This window comes from Lepisma saccharinum, chromosome 26, assembly GCF_977018435.1.
Source record: "Lepisma saccharinum chromosome 26, izLepSacc3.1, whole genome shotgun sequence".
NCBI classification, from domain to species: domain Eukaryota; kingdom Metazoa; phylum Arthropoda; class Insecta; order Zygentoma; family Lepismatidae; genus Lepisma; species Lepisma saccharinum.
In genome coordinates, this window is record NC_139254.1 from 13245871 (window position 1) to 13262176 (window position 16306).

The following is a 16306-nucleotide window of genomic DNA, read 5'->3' on the forward strand; positions in this document are numbered from 1 at the left end:
ACACATTCATACATATTTCAAGTTTAGCGTTTTCGAGAATTCTACCACATTTTACATATGCAGTGAAACACATCGTGAAAATCCTGTTTCTTTTGATATGCGGGTTTAATGCGTTCGATAACATCTATACAAAATGGACTATAGTAGTCGAATAGTTGCCATTACAGAATTTCAGACCACTTTCCCGCTAACAACTTTCGAATACCTCATCAAAGGCGGGGTCCTCCCGAAAAAATCCTGCCTACGCCCCTGTCCACGTAATAACTTCACCAATAATAAAAACTAATAATACTAAAACCAGAACCGTCGACACATATGTTCGTTCTTCAGCATAATGATATAAAAATATGAAAAAAATGCTGCGGTTCGCAGACGACCGATCAATGTACGTAGTCCGCTGCGACAGTGACTGGAAAAATCACAATCTCCATTATTGGCAACACTTTCACGTCCTTTCTTCCTACACTTTCCTCCGCCCCTCCTCCCGCTCGTTGACCTGAATGCGATGCCAGACAAGAGATGCGACGCTCCTTTGCAGTGGTGCCATCCCCAGCACGATAGGGCTAAGTATAGCGCAATTGTTTCCTCTTGGTGTCTTCTTGTGAAATAGCAAGATCGATTAGAATAGGTTTGCATTCGTCGTCACTGTATCTATTAAAGATGACTACCTTGGTGTCAAAATTCAAGTATAGTACAGTGGGATGCACAAATATCGCCGGCAAGTTGACCATGGCTATTTTCATTAACTTTTATCTTGCATCCTACGTACTTTAAAGGAATTGATTTTTACATACGAGGTGTGGCTAGAAAAATCCCGGACTGTTGCTACAAAATCTTTGATTGGTTATTTTGTACAATACGAACATTATCCTCATCAAAGTACTCCCCTGAACTATTGACACACCGTTCCATACGAATCTTCCATTGCTGGTTGCAGTGCTGGAAATCATTTTGTGAAACCATGTTCATGACCTCCGTCGCTTTTGTTTTCACAGATTCTCCGGTCGTAAATCTGGTTCCTCTTAGTGCTGATTTGACCTTTAGGAATAAAATAAAGTCGCACGGAGCGAGATCCGGCGAATAGGATGTATGTTCTAACACTGGGATACCATGCTTGGCCAAAAAAACCTTGACTGACAATGCCGTGTGGACAGGAGCATTGTCCTGATGAAGAATCCATGACTTGCTTTTCCACAAATCAGGTCGTCGTCTTGTTGGTCGCTCACGAAGGGTCGTCAGCACCGTAATGTAATAATGTTGGTTGTTTTCCAATAGTTCGAATACTCAAGCGACGATCTTTTTGAATCAATTCACCGACATTTGCGATGTTTGATTCAGTTTTCGACGTGCAAGGCTGTCCAGGACGCGAGTCGTCCGCGATCACTTCTCGTCCCTCTTTAAACCTTTGAAACCACTCGAACACCTGCGTGCGTGATAAACACTCATCTCCGTACACTTCCTTCGACAAACCATAAGTTTCTGTGGCGGATTTTCGGAGTTTCATAAGAGACATCAAGTTAATATGCTGTTCCACTTTCACACTTAACATTTTTCCGACGGAGCACAGATGTACAGTTCACTTCAATAGACAAGCTCCAGCGAAACAGATCGCCGCGCACCCTGGGAAATCACACAGTCCATAGGCAGGATATCATGTTATAGACTTATGCACCGCTTGACCTTCACGCGCTTGCCGTTTGTTGACAGCAACATCAATCCGTTTTTTTTCTAGCCACACTTCGTATGAAAATTTCGTGGCAATACTTATGCATCCGACTGTACATGGAAAGGAGACTCTACATTAAATAAATAAATTCCATCTTTCAGAAGTAACAGTGTCTGTGGGAATTATGAATATTCACTTCAAGCTGGAGTGGAAATTAGTCAAAGGGTCCAAATTACTGATTTAACTGACCAAATACTGACTAACTAGTAAGCAATTTAAATACAGCCTATCGATAAATTAGCACTTTAAAAGTAAAACAGGGATTTAATTAAAATTATTTTCTGGCACCCAACATCGCTATAACCAGTCCTGGCATAATTTTTCAGAAGACAATATTTTCAATTCATTATGTTCTAAAAAGTTAATGAAATGTAAACAAAGGTGATGTGGTAACTTAAGTGGTGAATAAGATGGAAACCAGAGAAGAAAACGAAATAGAACTTTTCCTAGGGAATAAAAAAAAATATTTAAAAAAAACGCATTTTTCGAGTCCTATTCCTCTGGTTCTCATACGACGATATACAGCCTACTAAAATGTTAACCTGATATCAATTCATGATGCGCATTGTATGCCATTTCAATTTGATATCCCATAGCACGATATCAAATTTCCTAACGTCGGTAGTGACTTCCTCTGTCAGGAGGATGGAAACACTGCTCCTTTTGCTCTTTCACTACGGCAATCTGGCTGAATGCGAGCTCCAAGCAATTAACGTTTTATCAACATTTACATTTTAATTACTAAAAAAGGCATTAAATCCATCCAGCACAGTGCAACCTCACTGATAACATTTATAATCCGGCCATAATGAACATGAGAAAGTGGAACAACATTGGAATATCACATTAGAAATCATTTTTGCCGCCAAATGAAAGTATCTTCTACCTGTGTCGTACAGCTGCCGTGCGAGATTCTGATGACAGGGTACAAACACATCGTCAACCGATAACGCTTCAGCTCCGTTCATTTAAACCGTTGTTGATTTTAGCAAACGAGTCCCTGCTATTGGAGGTTTAGCGGGAGAGGTACTATATTCCGGCCATCGTAGCGACCGGTGTTCATTCACAGTGCAGAACGGGTGTTTGACCGCGAGTGCCTTGGTAGGTAAACGCGGCAACAGAGGGTCACTGCCATAAAGGCGGTCTCCGCGCCGAATATAAGGACTGCGGGACAGTAGGGGCACGTGCCCATCCCAAAAAGGATGATTAAGTACACGGGTGTGTTTTCATCTTCTAAGGCCCAGACTTTGTTCTGGGCTTTAGTGAGCACGTCATAATAGTAAAGCCAGGTTTCATAACCTGTCAAGATGATCCATTTTCAAACTTCTTGGGCATCTCGTGGCACCATGAAACGCGTCGTGCCATCTGCTCATTGGTTAAGGCGTGGGGTAAATGATATAATAATCATAAAATAAAGTTCAGTACGTTGATCGGGACCAGATTTACTAGACATTGAAATAAGTCTATTCCGGAAACTGAACCGAGGCTGGTTCGATTCAATGGCAAAAATGTTCATTGATGAACAAAAAGCGAGAGTCAAATATTTCCCACATATGTGACAGTTTCGCCTGAGGAAATTAATTTTCAAGCTTGAATGTTAATACAAATAAATGCAGAACTACTACAATTTAACAAGAATCTACTAATGCTATCACCCTATAATCAAAGGAGCCTGAGTTCGTTTTCTCGTGGAGATACAGTGATTCGGATTCCACTTTTAAGATCAAGCCCCGATTAGGTTATCTAATCGCAAATTGGATCCACAACGAATTCTTGTAATAATATTGATGTGACTATTTGCTTATGTACAATTTCTTTACATATACTTATATTAATACCGGGTATCCGAATTGAAACGCCCTAATTTCAAATGCTTACATTAAACACATTATATAGGCAAGAACACCGTGGTAGGTGGTACATGGTAGCTTAACTGTGGAAATTTTAAATAGGTAATGAAATGTATCGTTCCAGGTGGTGAAAAGTGAAACATATCTTGATATGTTAAACAATCTAGTGTTCCTCAGATAACACATCGACAGCAAAACCTGCTTTTCCAGCAGAATTGAGCACCTCCACACTGGCATTTGGCAGTCCGGAACATATTGAGTGAGGAATTCCCACAAAAAATGGATTGGGAGAGGTTGTCCAATTCCATGGCCACCCCGGTCGCCTGGCATTACTCCCCTGGATTTATTCCTGTGGGGGTATGTTAAGGACATGGTCTATGCAACAAAAGTGACAACTGTGGAACAGCTTCGTGAGAGGATTCGCGGTGCTATTGAGACAGTTACGCCACAGATGCTTCAGGCAACCTGGAGAGAAATTGAGTATCGCTTCGACATTCTCCGTGCCACTCTTGGGGCACACACAGAAATTTACTGATTGCACGGACAAAACTTCATACCTATGTGTATTCATTATTGTATAAATCTTTTGAATGCATTAAATACGTGCGGTACTACAGTCGGTTAGAATTAGGGCGTTTCAATTCGGACACCCTGTATATTTAAGATGTGTTTAATATGTAGAAAAATCTGCACACTGTGTATCCAGTGTTAGATCTTTCATATACTTACATCATATTCTGTGACCCCCCCCCCCCCAAAAAAAAAGGAACTAGATCCGCTTATGATCCATACGTAGCCTTGCAGAGAAGAAAGACTAGCATGAGCGGTTCGAGTCATGAATGGAATAAGGGGGCAGGAGAGGGCGACAGCCTCCTTCGGAGACGTTTAAAGATTATAATAATCGTCAGTTAACATAACAGGGTAAATAATAATAAATTGGCAAAACAAATTCCCCGACTTTCCCACAACAGAAGTGAAGACTGAGAATAAATGAAAAACACGACAGAAAACATAGTGAAATAACAAGGAAGTAAAACAAGATTTTAGAACTGAGGAAAATTGGGCGAGAATCCAAACAGACAACGACAGAAAGGTGGGAAAGAAAACAAATGAAACAAGAGAAGAACAAGGAAATAATTTGTTCTTTGTTCCTGAGGGGAATCGTCTTGTCATTCACTGTGATTGGTTGATTGATTTGCGTTAACCTCTCTTTTCTGCCACTTCTGGCTAATCGCGAAGATCGGGATGAATGATGACATGACGAAATTGATGCCCAGGCAGGGATTCGAACGTTGGACGTCACTCCCTGTGAGCGACAATGAAAGGACATAAAATATATGATATACAAGATTTCACATGCCGCTACATTACATTAATTAAGAAGGTGCATGATTCAGGTTTGAATCCTGCGTAAGGCACCATCATCATTTCAAGATCACGGCTATATTTCACCATCTTTTCATGCATATGGCGTTCTTTATTTTGAAGAAGCTAGCCAAAGGAAGTGGGTATAACACAATACCCCTTCAGCCCTCCAAGGCATACTACTTCCTTTACCGGCAGTATCGCGCTACGAAGTCAGAGATCCAGGGTTTGAATCCAGGCCTGAGCGTTTGCGAGTGTTCGTTCATCAATACGATCACTCATCTTCATCGTCGCAATTAGCCGAAAGTGGCAGAAAAGTGGCGCTAAATAACAAAAAATCAACTCAGATCAAATTTAATGGCAGCAACAACATTAAATATAATGGAACCGAGATATAGCTATATTTTCCTTACTATTTCTTTCATTAATAATGTGCTTAGCAGTAAAAACAGAATCAAACCATTCATGTCTCAGGAAACAGTGTGCCTGCATTAACAATTTCGTTCAGACTTTTAATAACCAAAATTAAGGGTCTTTTGTGTTCCCATTTTGCAGTTACGTCATAAGTGGTGGCTGTAATTGAAAATCCTCCAGTCTGACGTTTCGTGGAACAGCCCTCTTCCCTTGGGAAAGGTTTGTTGCTGTGGATACTGCTTCCTGAATCCTTGGACATTTATTTCGAGCAGGAAGCATTCCATTTCGATTCGTAGCCGTGGCACGCCGTTCCCGTTTCAAAGCAATGCCGACGGTCTGCAAAAACAGAGGAGGTTTACGAGCCAGCAAGGAGGTTAACGTTAGTTAACTTTGGGATATTAAAGACTTTGGTTAATAGCGCCACGGCGGGCAATCGGAAAACCTTAGGTTAGATCGAAATTCGCGCAGTGTTGCCGAATAATAAACGAACTAAGTGTCATCTATTAAGAATATTAAGCAGTGTGTGGGCGATTCGAATGTTGGGAAATTTTAGATATTCCGAATGGTGGAGTAGCGGAAGATTTCAAGAAATTGCGTGCAGTTCTCAGCTTTTCAGGAAGTGTGGAGAGATCATCGGGACCCCCCCCCCTTTCCAGTCTCGATCAATGAGCACGTCCTAACACTTGCAAGTGCATATTCAGTAGCGAATGAACGACAATCTCAGGGGTTGGTTCGACGAAAGATCCGGGTTTGAGACGGGGGTTGAACCTTGGTGAATAGTAACCACTGGCGTAAGCGGAGTGAGCTGATGAGGCTACAGCATCTCACGACATTTTGAGAAAATCAAATTTCCAAATGAAATATCTTTAACTCACGGCTGCTACTGCTTTTCCTATTCTAGCGGAGTATAAGGCACCTGAAATATCGTTGTTTTTTCATTCTGAACTCGTTTGAGAAATTAAAATGGAAAGTCTAAGACTGTGTTGAATTTGTTCCACTTTATGCAGGGAAAGGTTAATCGAGACAGGACCTAAAGTTTAAAGGGGATCCGAACTACTATGTGGTTCCACCGGGTATCGAACCCGGGACCCCTTGTGTTATTACGCCATCCCGGAGGTGAAAAGTGTAACAACTTTCAAGTTAAAAGAATAATAGCAAGGACTGAATATACAGCAAATTTTGTAAATTTAATGTCTAATAAATATAAAAGAAAATCAGTACATAGTCTAAGATTCATCCACCCACAATCAAATTCTTTGTAACACTCCCCTATAAAATTACTCACAAATCACCTAATATGGAGCTAAATTTGTTTTCCATCCCATAAAATCGTTCTTATATCCTCCTAGAGCGAAATCTCGCGAATAACACTTTGTATTTATTGTTTGCAAAACTGGATAAGATCGGGAATACGATAGGGAAATTTCCCTCTGGGCCAGGAACACCACTGCATCAAATTGCAGAAACTTTCAGGGCACACCAGGTGCTGCAGTGCGAAGTCATGTGCACACGCAAGTCATGAAAGGGGCATTTTGTGTGCGATCGCACCATCCGTTGCGAATTAGGAAAGCTTGGATTAATGTCTGCCGTGTTGCGAAACTTCGGAATGGTGGGATCCTTGTAGAAACATGGTCAGACATCCTCTTTTTACCAGGACGCGGCCTACATTGCTGTTTGTTCCTTTGGTCATGTTACGTGTGAGGTTCAGAAGTTGATTGCAAGGCGTTTTTAGTCAGTTTTTACTTTGAGTTTGAACCAAAAACACATTGTTTTGATTGCGCATCTGTTGAGCGTTTTGAGTTTGATCATTTTTCAGTATTTTCAGTTCCTTTTTTTTTTTTTTTTTTTTTTTGCATTTTTGAGTTTTCTTAACTGCATTTTGCTCTTCCTCTTTTGTTTGTGTCATGCATTTTTGACGTTTTTATATGTTCCAAAACTCTACAACAGGAAACGCAACACAGGTAGTGCAGTGGACAGGCATAACTTGGCGAGGACAAGGAACTCACTTGTCCCCTCCCCCACAAAAAGTGCAGATAATTAAAACTTATGAGTGAATGGTACTTTTGTTAACCTCCTCGGGCATGAGAAGCAAAGTAATGAGTATTTTTTTTTATTTTTTATGATTTCACAAACTTGAAATTTAACAATATTTACCAAAATAGTCCTGGACACTATTTTTATGGGATAAAAAACTTTCCGATTCTGCCCCTTTCCCAAAGTTGAGTCCCAAGTTCAATTCTGCCCCCACCCCCCCACCTTTCCAGTTCGGTTCCAGGTACGCCCATGGTGCAGTGTGTATGTGTGTGCAGTGACGTGCACTGAGGAGTAGCTAGTCTAGCAGAGATAGATCAATCAATCTCAAATCTCTAATTATTTTCAAATCACAATATTTATTGTTTTGTTGAAGCCACAGTTCATATGCAACACTTTATTTCACGCGCTTCTCGTCCCTCGGTGCGTTCAGCGGCCTAGCTCGCTCTTTCTCAGCCTCACAGTTCCAGGTAGAAACGGGTTTTCGAAGGGAAAGGGATGATTTCTGCCTCTACCTCCCTTGCCCCCTCGCCCCCGCTCCCATGGTTGGAAGCCCGTGCTTTCAGGTCCTCCAGTCTATCTCCTATAGGACAGATAGGGGATAGGTTTTCCTTCGCTTCCTTTGTAAATCCTCTAAAGAACTAAGGGAAAATTTTTCTGCAGTACTTCTGTTATCTGTATTTACACTACTTTTTACACGTTGTACAATATGTATGTATAATATGGGATGTACTTTTATTATTTATGCAATTGGAACGTCTTATGTGCAGACAAAAATGTTATGTTTTTTTTTATATGGAATATATAATGATTAATTAACAAATATTTGCTCACGGTCTCTCTTGTTCTCGTTTTAGTAGTGTTTTATTTAAATATACTAATCTCTTGGCCTCCAATAAAAAAAATGGATAAGCTAAACAATCATAAATACGGATGTATTTATTTGGGCAAGTGAACGCGCGTTCTAATTCTTGTGTTGGTTTGGTTTATTTTACTTCGCTTTTCTGCCACATTTGGTTATCGCGAAAATGAGGATGAGTAATGATATGATGAAAGTGATGAACGGACCTCACAAAGAACATTTCAGGCTGGAATTCGTGACGAGCCAGCATTCTTGTTCTTATGTGTTGTACTCTGCCTGCAGTGAATAATGAAAAAAATAGAAAAGAAAAATGAATCCCAGAACTCAAAAGCCAAATGAATATCATTGAAGAAACTAGAAAAAAGGTTTGTTTAAAGGTGTGTTTTGTTTCCCATCGCTTTCTCTAGCTGTATAGATTTAATCGGAATAAGTAGCTAAGAGCTTGGAAAGTCGTGAGGGACAATCATAAACAGAGAATTCTAGGCTCCTGATTTCACAGTGCCCTGCAGATGCACTGGGAAGAAATTATTTGTATTTTCTTCTCTCATCCATCGCTTTACCTAATTTCTGCCATGACGATGAACGTTGATTAACTGGTGAAGATTGGTTGCAAAGAAACACTCATACAAAGGCCAGGGCTTGAGCCCGGATCCTTCAGTAACGAGATCGTGAGATGGGGAAATTAGGGATATCAAGCAATGCAATTTTTTTGAAGAAAAAAAAACAACAAAAAACGTTAATCATATATAAAGATGGTATTTCAAAAATTCAATTGAAAATTACTACTCAGGAAAAATGCAGTTTGCTTTACCGATACCCATGTATCCTAATGGTTAGCGCCTTCCTCACATGTTTGTTGCCGGCCGACCTCTGTGGGGGAGTGCAAGTGGTCCCGGATCTGTACCCGATGGAGGTATATAGTGGTTCGGATCCCACATTAAACTATAGGTCTAGTCCCGATTAGCCTTTCTGTGTGTAAAATGGACTTAAAACGTCAAATCAACCATCAAATCAACCAACCGTGGGGGAGTGGTTACCAGAACGCGCTACAACACCAGGAGTTCCGGGTTCGAACCCCTACCTGGACATTGGTGTTCTTTGTGTTTGTACCTTCATTAATTTTTTCGTATCATCTTCGCGATTAATCAAATGTGTCAAAAAAACGAATCAAATCAAATCATTCATTGATTGAATGTTTGAGTTGGTTTATTTTACTTCGCTTTCCGCCATTTTTTGGCTAATCGCGAAGAGGATACGATAGAATTGATGAAGGGACACACAAAGATCACCCATTGACAAGCCGAGATTCAAATCCGGCATCTCTGGCTCAGTAGTCAAATCAAATCGTTTTTTATTTTCGAAAGTGGGTGGAAGTTATGTGTACAATTTTTTGTACTTATTCCTAACTTCGCAATTTTCCTGTATTTGACGTTCTTCTTTTAGGAATACTGGGCCCTAAAAAGGGGGGGTTATGACCCGTTGGGCACGCCACTCATTGCTACCCCAAGTGTCGACGTCACCGCACGTCACTGTGTGTGTGTGAGAGAGAGAGAGAGCAGGGGCATTTCTTGACATCTGTTCCAGATATGGACAGGGATAGGTAATACGAACCAAAAAAGCTTGACAAAGTTTAAGTCCAGTTTATGCTCAGATACAAGTGCCTCTAGCGGGGATCGAACCCTGTACATCTTGAATACCAGGTGACTGCATTACCACAAGGACATTGTGGAGATACAGAATAACATGTTGAATGGTGAAATAAAATGGAGTGTTCAATGATACATCCGCGGAACCACCTTCAACCAAGAGCAAACCGTGGTTCTTGCCACCAATGGATCCCGGTTTGAGTCATGGCCTGGTCATCAACTTTATATACTCAGCACTGATTAGGCATATGTGGCTGAAGAGTGACATAAAATATGAAATATACAAATATAACAGTTCATGTTTTAAACATTTCAAGCTTGGGACTCGTGTATTTGTAGCGCATTACGATAATTGCTTCAGCAGTGAGCCTGGTGAAAAAATGCAGGTAAACCTTGTATTACTTGAAATTAGCGTCTCCAATTTAGGCTTTCAGCTTCATTTCTCTGCAATAGAAAATGGTGGGAAAACTAGATACATGGCAGCAATTCAAGTTCTAAAAAAATATATTTACAGTACACACTCAGTGCCGGGGGGGGGGGTCAAGTAAGCCTTTAGGGAGCCCTCAGCCATTGACATAGTACAGGGCTCATACATGTATATGTGGATTTAGTTACTCAGGGGTACAGGAACATATACAATATATACACGTAAAAGAAAAGTTAAATTCCCTGTGCACATAGCACAGTGCCATGAAGGCACATTTAGGGAATGTGAGGGTAGGGCCGCACATATTTTCGATGTTGGTCATCTTGGAGGTGGTGCGATCAGCACCACGCTACGGTTGCCTTTAACACCATACCATTTTATTTGAGGTTGGGTGGGCTCTAGAGCCGCTTTGTGTGGGGACAAAGCCGGAAAAATTCCGACCCTAGATTACCCACACCGAGTCTCCTGCGTGGCAGTCTAGACTAGAATCAAATCAGGCTAGAATTTCACGAGAAATGTAGTAGTGAAGGTTTCTTCAACCAATCTTTAATCAGGAAGAAGTTATGACTGCATGATTATAACAAATGTATCATTTTTCCAGGTGTGAGGAAACAGTATCATATCACACAACCCCCTTCCCATTTAAAAATTTTGAGTTGTGTGTGTGTGTGTAGGTAGAGAGGGGGGGGGCAAGACTTGAAGCTCCGGCACTGTACACACTACTATAATTTATAAGCATTATCTGTCTCTATGGATGATAAAATATTCAAATTTATTACCCCCTTTGCCTCTTTTGAAGACTCCCTGAAAAAACAAGGAACAATTACAAAGGTAAATAATGCAAACACAGATTTGCAAGTTTGGATTATTTATGCTGCGCATCGACAGCCATCTATCAGTTAACCACAGTGCTATTGAACATGTGGAATATGGGCGTTTTTGTGTGTGACTTCATAGCAGCTTCCGTGTCTGGCAACACTGCTCCTTCCTCTCTACCCCCCCCTCCCCAAATGCTAATACTGTATAATCTTGCTCAGTCTGACATATAGACAACCATAGAAGCGTGCTCTTTCACAATTAAGACGAGTTACCTAGGTCTGCCCTAAGTAGTGAATTAACACAGAGTAAATGGGGACCACTTTGTCCAATAGACATAAAAAAACTAACAAGGATAGTGCACAGCTTGTGAAATTGGGTTTGGGACGATACTTCATCTAGTGGTAGGGTACCCCATATGTATTAGTATGTCAAGGTACTAGCATGCACTAGCCAGTCATTTCCAAGAAAAAGCGCTTCAAAGTTTCAAAGATTTCCATGCACGCCTCATGGGGCGAAGATATTGTCTGACTATCAAATAGCCCGGTGGTAGCATATCAGCTTCCCATGCATGGACGTAGTTAGGTAGGGCTAATTATCAAGGGAAGAGAAACTGCACAAAAATAAATAAAAATTCTCATAAAACTTTCGTGTTTTATGCTTGTGGTGTGGCAGTCACACAAGGAAGCAATTTCAAATTATGTTTTGATAGAATACAATAAAAGTTAAACTGCATGTACATTTTACGGGGTCACAAGTTTTTCAAGAAAATATATCACCCTTATTTCTTTTGATCTTCCACCTTGGAGTGCATGGTAAACATTGTTGAATTGTAACCATACCAGTGTTGCATCCAGTGTTTACATAAATGTAGCCTTTCAACCATGTCCTACAATTGTGTTTTCTTCGAACATGAAAAGCCATCATTGTAGAGACTTAAACAGAATAGCAATTTTGATAGGATTTGGAATTTAAAATTTTGAGTGCGTCAGCACTTACGCTATTTTGCACCAGTCACTTTATACAGGGTCCAGCCCCTTACCTGAACTAGAATGTAACTATTAACTAGGGAGCGGAAGTTGATGACCTAAAAATATATAGGTATATGACCTATAGAATGTCCTAAAAAATGGGGGAAATGGCGTAAAAATGCAAAAAATTACCATTAAATTTGTTAGTTTCACGCTAAAAATTGACCTTATCTGATCTTAAATCTGAGTTTGCCCCAGACGAACACCTGGTGGTTTCCCCCGACACAACAAAGACTGTCACCAGTTTAGCATTTCTCTTGCTCGTAAACTGCAATCCTGTGATATATATTTAGGCCTATGTTCACCTTGGTAAAAAGACTCAAGAATATTACCAAAATGAAAGAAGAGACTAAATATGATTAAATAATACACCGAATATTGTGGAAAATGACTGAAAAATGCCAAAAATCCAGGAAAATGACCTAAAACCTGAAAATTGGCAAAAAAATGCAGTTTAAAATTACCTTTTTTGGGTTTTAAGCAAAGTGTAACATTGTGTATATTTAATGGACATCGTGTTAGAGATGTCAGAAAAAAGATGACATTTCATCAACTTCTGCTCCCTACTAATAACATAACTGTAATGGAAGACTAAAATATTCTGACTTAGGTTAACAGAACTAACATAAACATTAACTGTGATGTCGTAACTAAAATATTAAAATATCCTGACTTCGGTTAAAAGCTCAGGCTGTAAAGACTTAAAAGAGCAATCAGCACACATAAGGACAGGACACAGGACAATACACAGAATTATACTGGCCAGGGACAGTCACCAGAGCCTCGTTCGTCTGCAAAATGCAGTCCAGGGTGTATTACGTGGAAGGTCACCCCTTACACCCCAGTTTTGATAAGGAAAAGGTGTCAGATCAAAGAAGTGATTTAATCCCGTGAAATAGATTTATTAAATTTGTTTATTATTTCTAGTTTGCTGCACTTTTTGGTAGTGCAGATGCATCCCAGTGTCAGGCTGGTGCAAGGAAATTGTGTTCAACCAACCAGACGCTGCCAGAATAGCAGTGTTCAAGTTCAGAAGATTCAACAACTGCATGTCTACTGCTTTCAGCATTTATTCGATGAGTTGTACCATGTGACCACAACACGACACCGTACCAAAATGTAGTGTAAATGGCACAGACATCAAATCATCAAGTAGATGGCTCTGTGTGGCACTTTGTAGCCCAGGGGTCTTCAACTCGTCAGACAGTGTGGGCTACACTAACAATTTCAATGATGCTCAGGAACCACGAAGCTATACTGCAGTATTGAGAACTGTAAAAATGTTGCCATCTACCAGTAAAAATTGGTATTTTATGTTAAGTACTTAATTTTTTCAACTGGAATGGGCACCATCCTGGCCCCTGTTTGGCTACAGTTTTGACCAGAGGTGAAGAAAATGATGGTGAAAATTTACAGTAGTAACTCCACCCGAAGTACCTGCCGCTATTTTGAAAATCACGTCATCATTCCAAACTCGCATCATAACCAATCAAAAACGAACCGCCATATTGAAAATACAAAATTAACAATTTCCGAACACAAAAACGATTTACGCCTTTTAACACACAGTAAAATCAAATTGGAACCACACCAGTAAACACGAGGAGGAAACATGCCAATAAACAAAAATGAAAATGTAACCACGCCGGTAAAAATTTACTATCCTTCGGACACCTCTAATTTTTTCGTTTCGTCAATTTTTGACATTCGTACTTACGTCTGCTTCGCGGAACATTCCTGAAGGTGTATCAACGTTGTTTTGATGAAATTTGAACTGTTTCCTAACCTAACAACGTGCCAATGGTTTGTGAGGCTAGCGCCAATGGTTCGCAATTATTTCCAATTTCTAGATCCTGATACTAACACGACACCAAATTTTAACTATGTTTCCTAACCTAACAGAACTAACCTATCCACGTGCCAATGGTTCGTGGGGCTAGCTAGCTATTCTCCGTCGGAGAATTAATTTTCAACGAACAACATGAATTTCAGCTATGAAACATTCCCACATCACACAAAACACCGGTACTACTTTACTATACCTGAGACACCTGGGAATGATTTCTTTTGCACTTTTTTACATTGCTAACGTACTATTTTGCACTCCGAAACACTTATTTAGGTGAAATAATGGAATTTGTAACGAAAATAATGTATATTTCTTACATTTACGAGTACTTACTGTTCTTGTTTATTTCCACAAACAACATAGCGATAGCTTACCGTTGATCATTAGTTGTGCCAGTGTTTTGTCGATTTGGAGTGTGCATGCAGTGTTGCAAGCTCCTTTACCGAAAAATACCTACTTTCGGGCCGGATTTCAAAGTATGCTCAAATAAAAAAAAAATTAAAAAAAAAACTCAGGAACAAACCATTGATGTTATGTTAGGTTAGGTAAGGCAAGCATAGTTTAAATTTTTTAAAAAAAATTAAAAACACTAGGAATTTTAAATTGACTTTTTTACTTACTTATGGGGACGAGGTATGCCTACTAGGTTAGGTTAGGCCTGTTAAGTTAGGTTCCATTAGCACTCCTTTCGTTCAATTTAGCATATACGGACAACATCGGCTTGTAGCAGCAGCAATATCGCGTATAGCGCGTCGGAAATATTTTTAAAAAAATTAAAAACACTTTAGGAATTTTAAATTGACTTTTTTACTTACTTACGGGGACGAGGTATGCCTACTAAGTTAGGTTAGGTTCCATTAGCACTCCTTTCGTTCAATTTAGCATATACGGACAACATCGGCTTGTAGCAGCAGCAATATCGCGTATTGTGCTCTCGTGCAGAAAGCAAATGGCGGCAGCAGCAATAGCGCGTCGGAAATAGATTTTCGTATAAAACCACATGGATTCGGATTAAAATGGACCAAAACTACATTCCGGAACATCAACAACACTCCAGAAAATGAATTCCGTAAGTACTTTCTCCTGTAAATTTGAAGGAATCTGTCTCAGGTATAGTAAAGTGTTACCAAAACACCTTCCCGATGTTCGACAATGCTACAGGAACTTATTACGATAAGTAGTTTATTCTGTAAAAATAAATAAATGTGTCCGAAGGATAATAAACAAGTTCCAAAAAAATTAGAGGGGTGTTGAGGAATTTTTGGGGGTGTGTGGATAAATCAAGGATTTGCATCATTCTGAGAAATTGTGACACAACTATCGGTTCGCAATGCACTTAAATTTGAATAGTCACAAGATATTGCAGTCAGAAATTTACAATCGCTCTTAATGTTACACAACTGGTTTAAATTGACAATTGTTTGCCAACATGTTATCGTTTATTATACATTGCACACTCCGTCTAGGCTATAATGTAAATAATGCTTACAAACGGTAAAATAAAAATGTAAATGTCATCGATACAAAACAAACCACCTACCTCACTGAATAAATTAAAATTTTGTTTCAACATTTCTGAAGCATACAGATACCATATGCACCACGCTATCATCTCTGGACATAATCGACAGATATATTGAAAGAGGAAAAAGGCACAAAAACAAATAAGCGCAGATGAAACATGCGTTAAAGTTCAGAAAGCTGGCTAGCCATAAACATTAAATACGAATAACGCCGCATAGCTTCTGCGTTTAGTACAAAAGATCGTTCACATAATGAAATGTTTATTAGTGAAAAATAATAACACTGCAGTAATGAATGTCCCATATTTAAAATAACGTGGATAAAAGTTTAGAAAAAGAACCAAAACAAGTCCAGATATATTTATTCATTTAGACAACAGTCAAAAGTCGTGACAGTTCATGCTCTGTGTTTCATTAAGAATATTTTAAGAAACAAAATGAAGCCAAAATTTTATCTTACCTGTGTAAATATCTGCGTGTAAACCTGAAAGATTGCCGCCTCTCTCAGATCACTAATTCATTATAAACAATAAATATTAGCTCATTCACATTCCTCCACAACAATTTTCTACTACTGTCGCCATCACTGGGCGAGAACCCCACGTTGCCAGGTCCATACACCCATATGCACAGATGATGTAATTTTCAAATCACCAATAATTTCTTATATGCAGTCCTGTCAACTTTAAATCGCAAATATACTATATATAGTATGAATATACTTATTTATTAGTTTGTAATATTTAAAGTAGAATATATTTAGTCT

General features: G+C 39.5%; 1 protein-coding gene across 5 annotated transcripts in view; it reads right to left on the reverse strand.

Moving 5' to 3' along the window:
- RhoGAP93B (MyTH4 and RhoGAP_KIAA1688 domain-containing protein RhoGAP93B) overlaps positions 1 to 16127 on the reverse strand; it is a 246824-nt gene extending 230697 nt beyond the window's left edge. For all 5 annotated transcript variants that reach the window (XM_083112483.1, XM_083112485.1, XM_083112484.1 and 2 more), the window contains exon 1: positions 16001 to 16127. The gene's annotated coding sequence lies outside the window, so the exon portion shown is untranslated. The remainder of the gene's footprint in view (positions 1 to 16000) is intronic.
- Between the last annotated feature and the right edge of the window lie 179 nt (positions 16128 to 16306).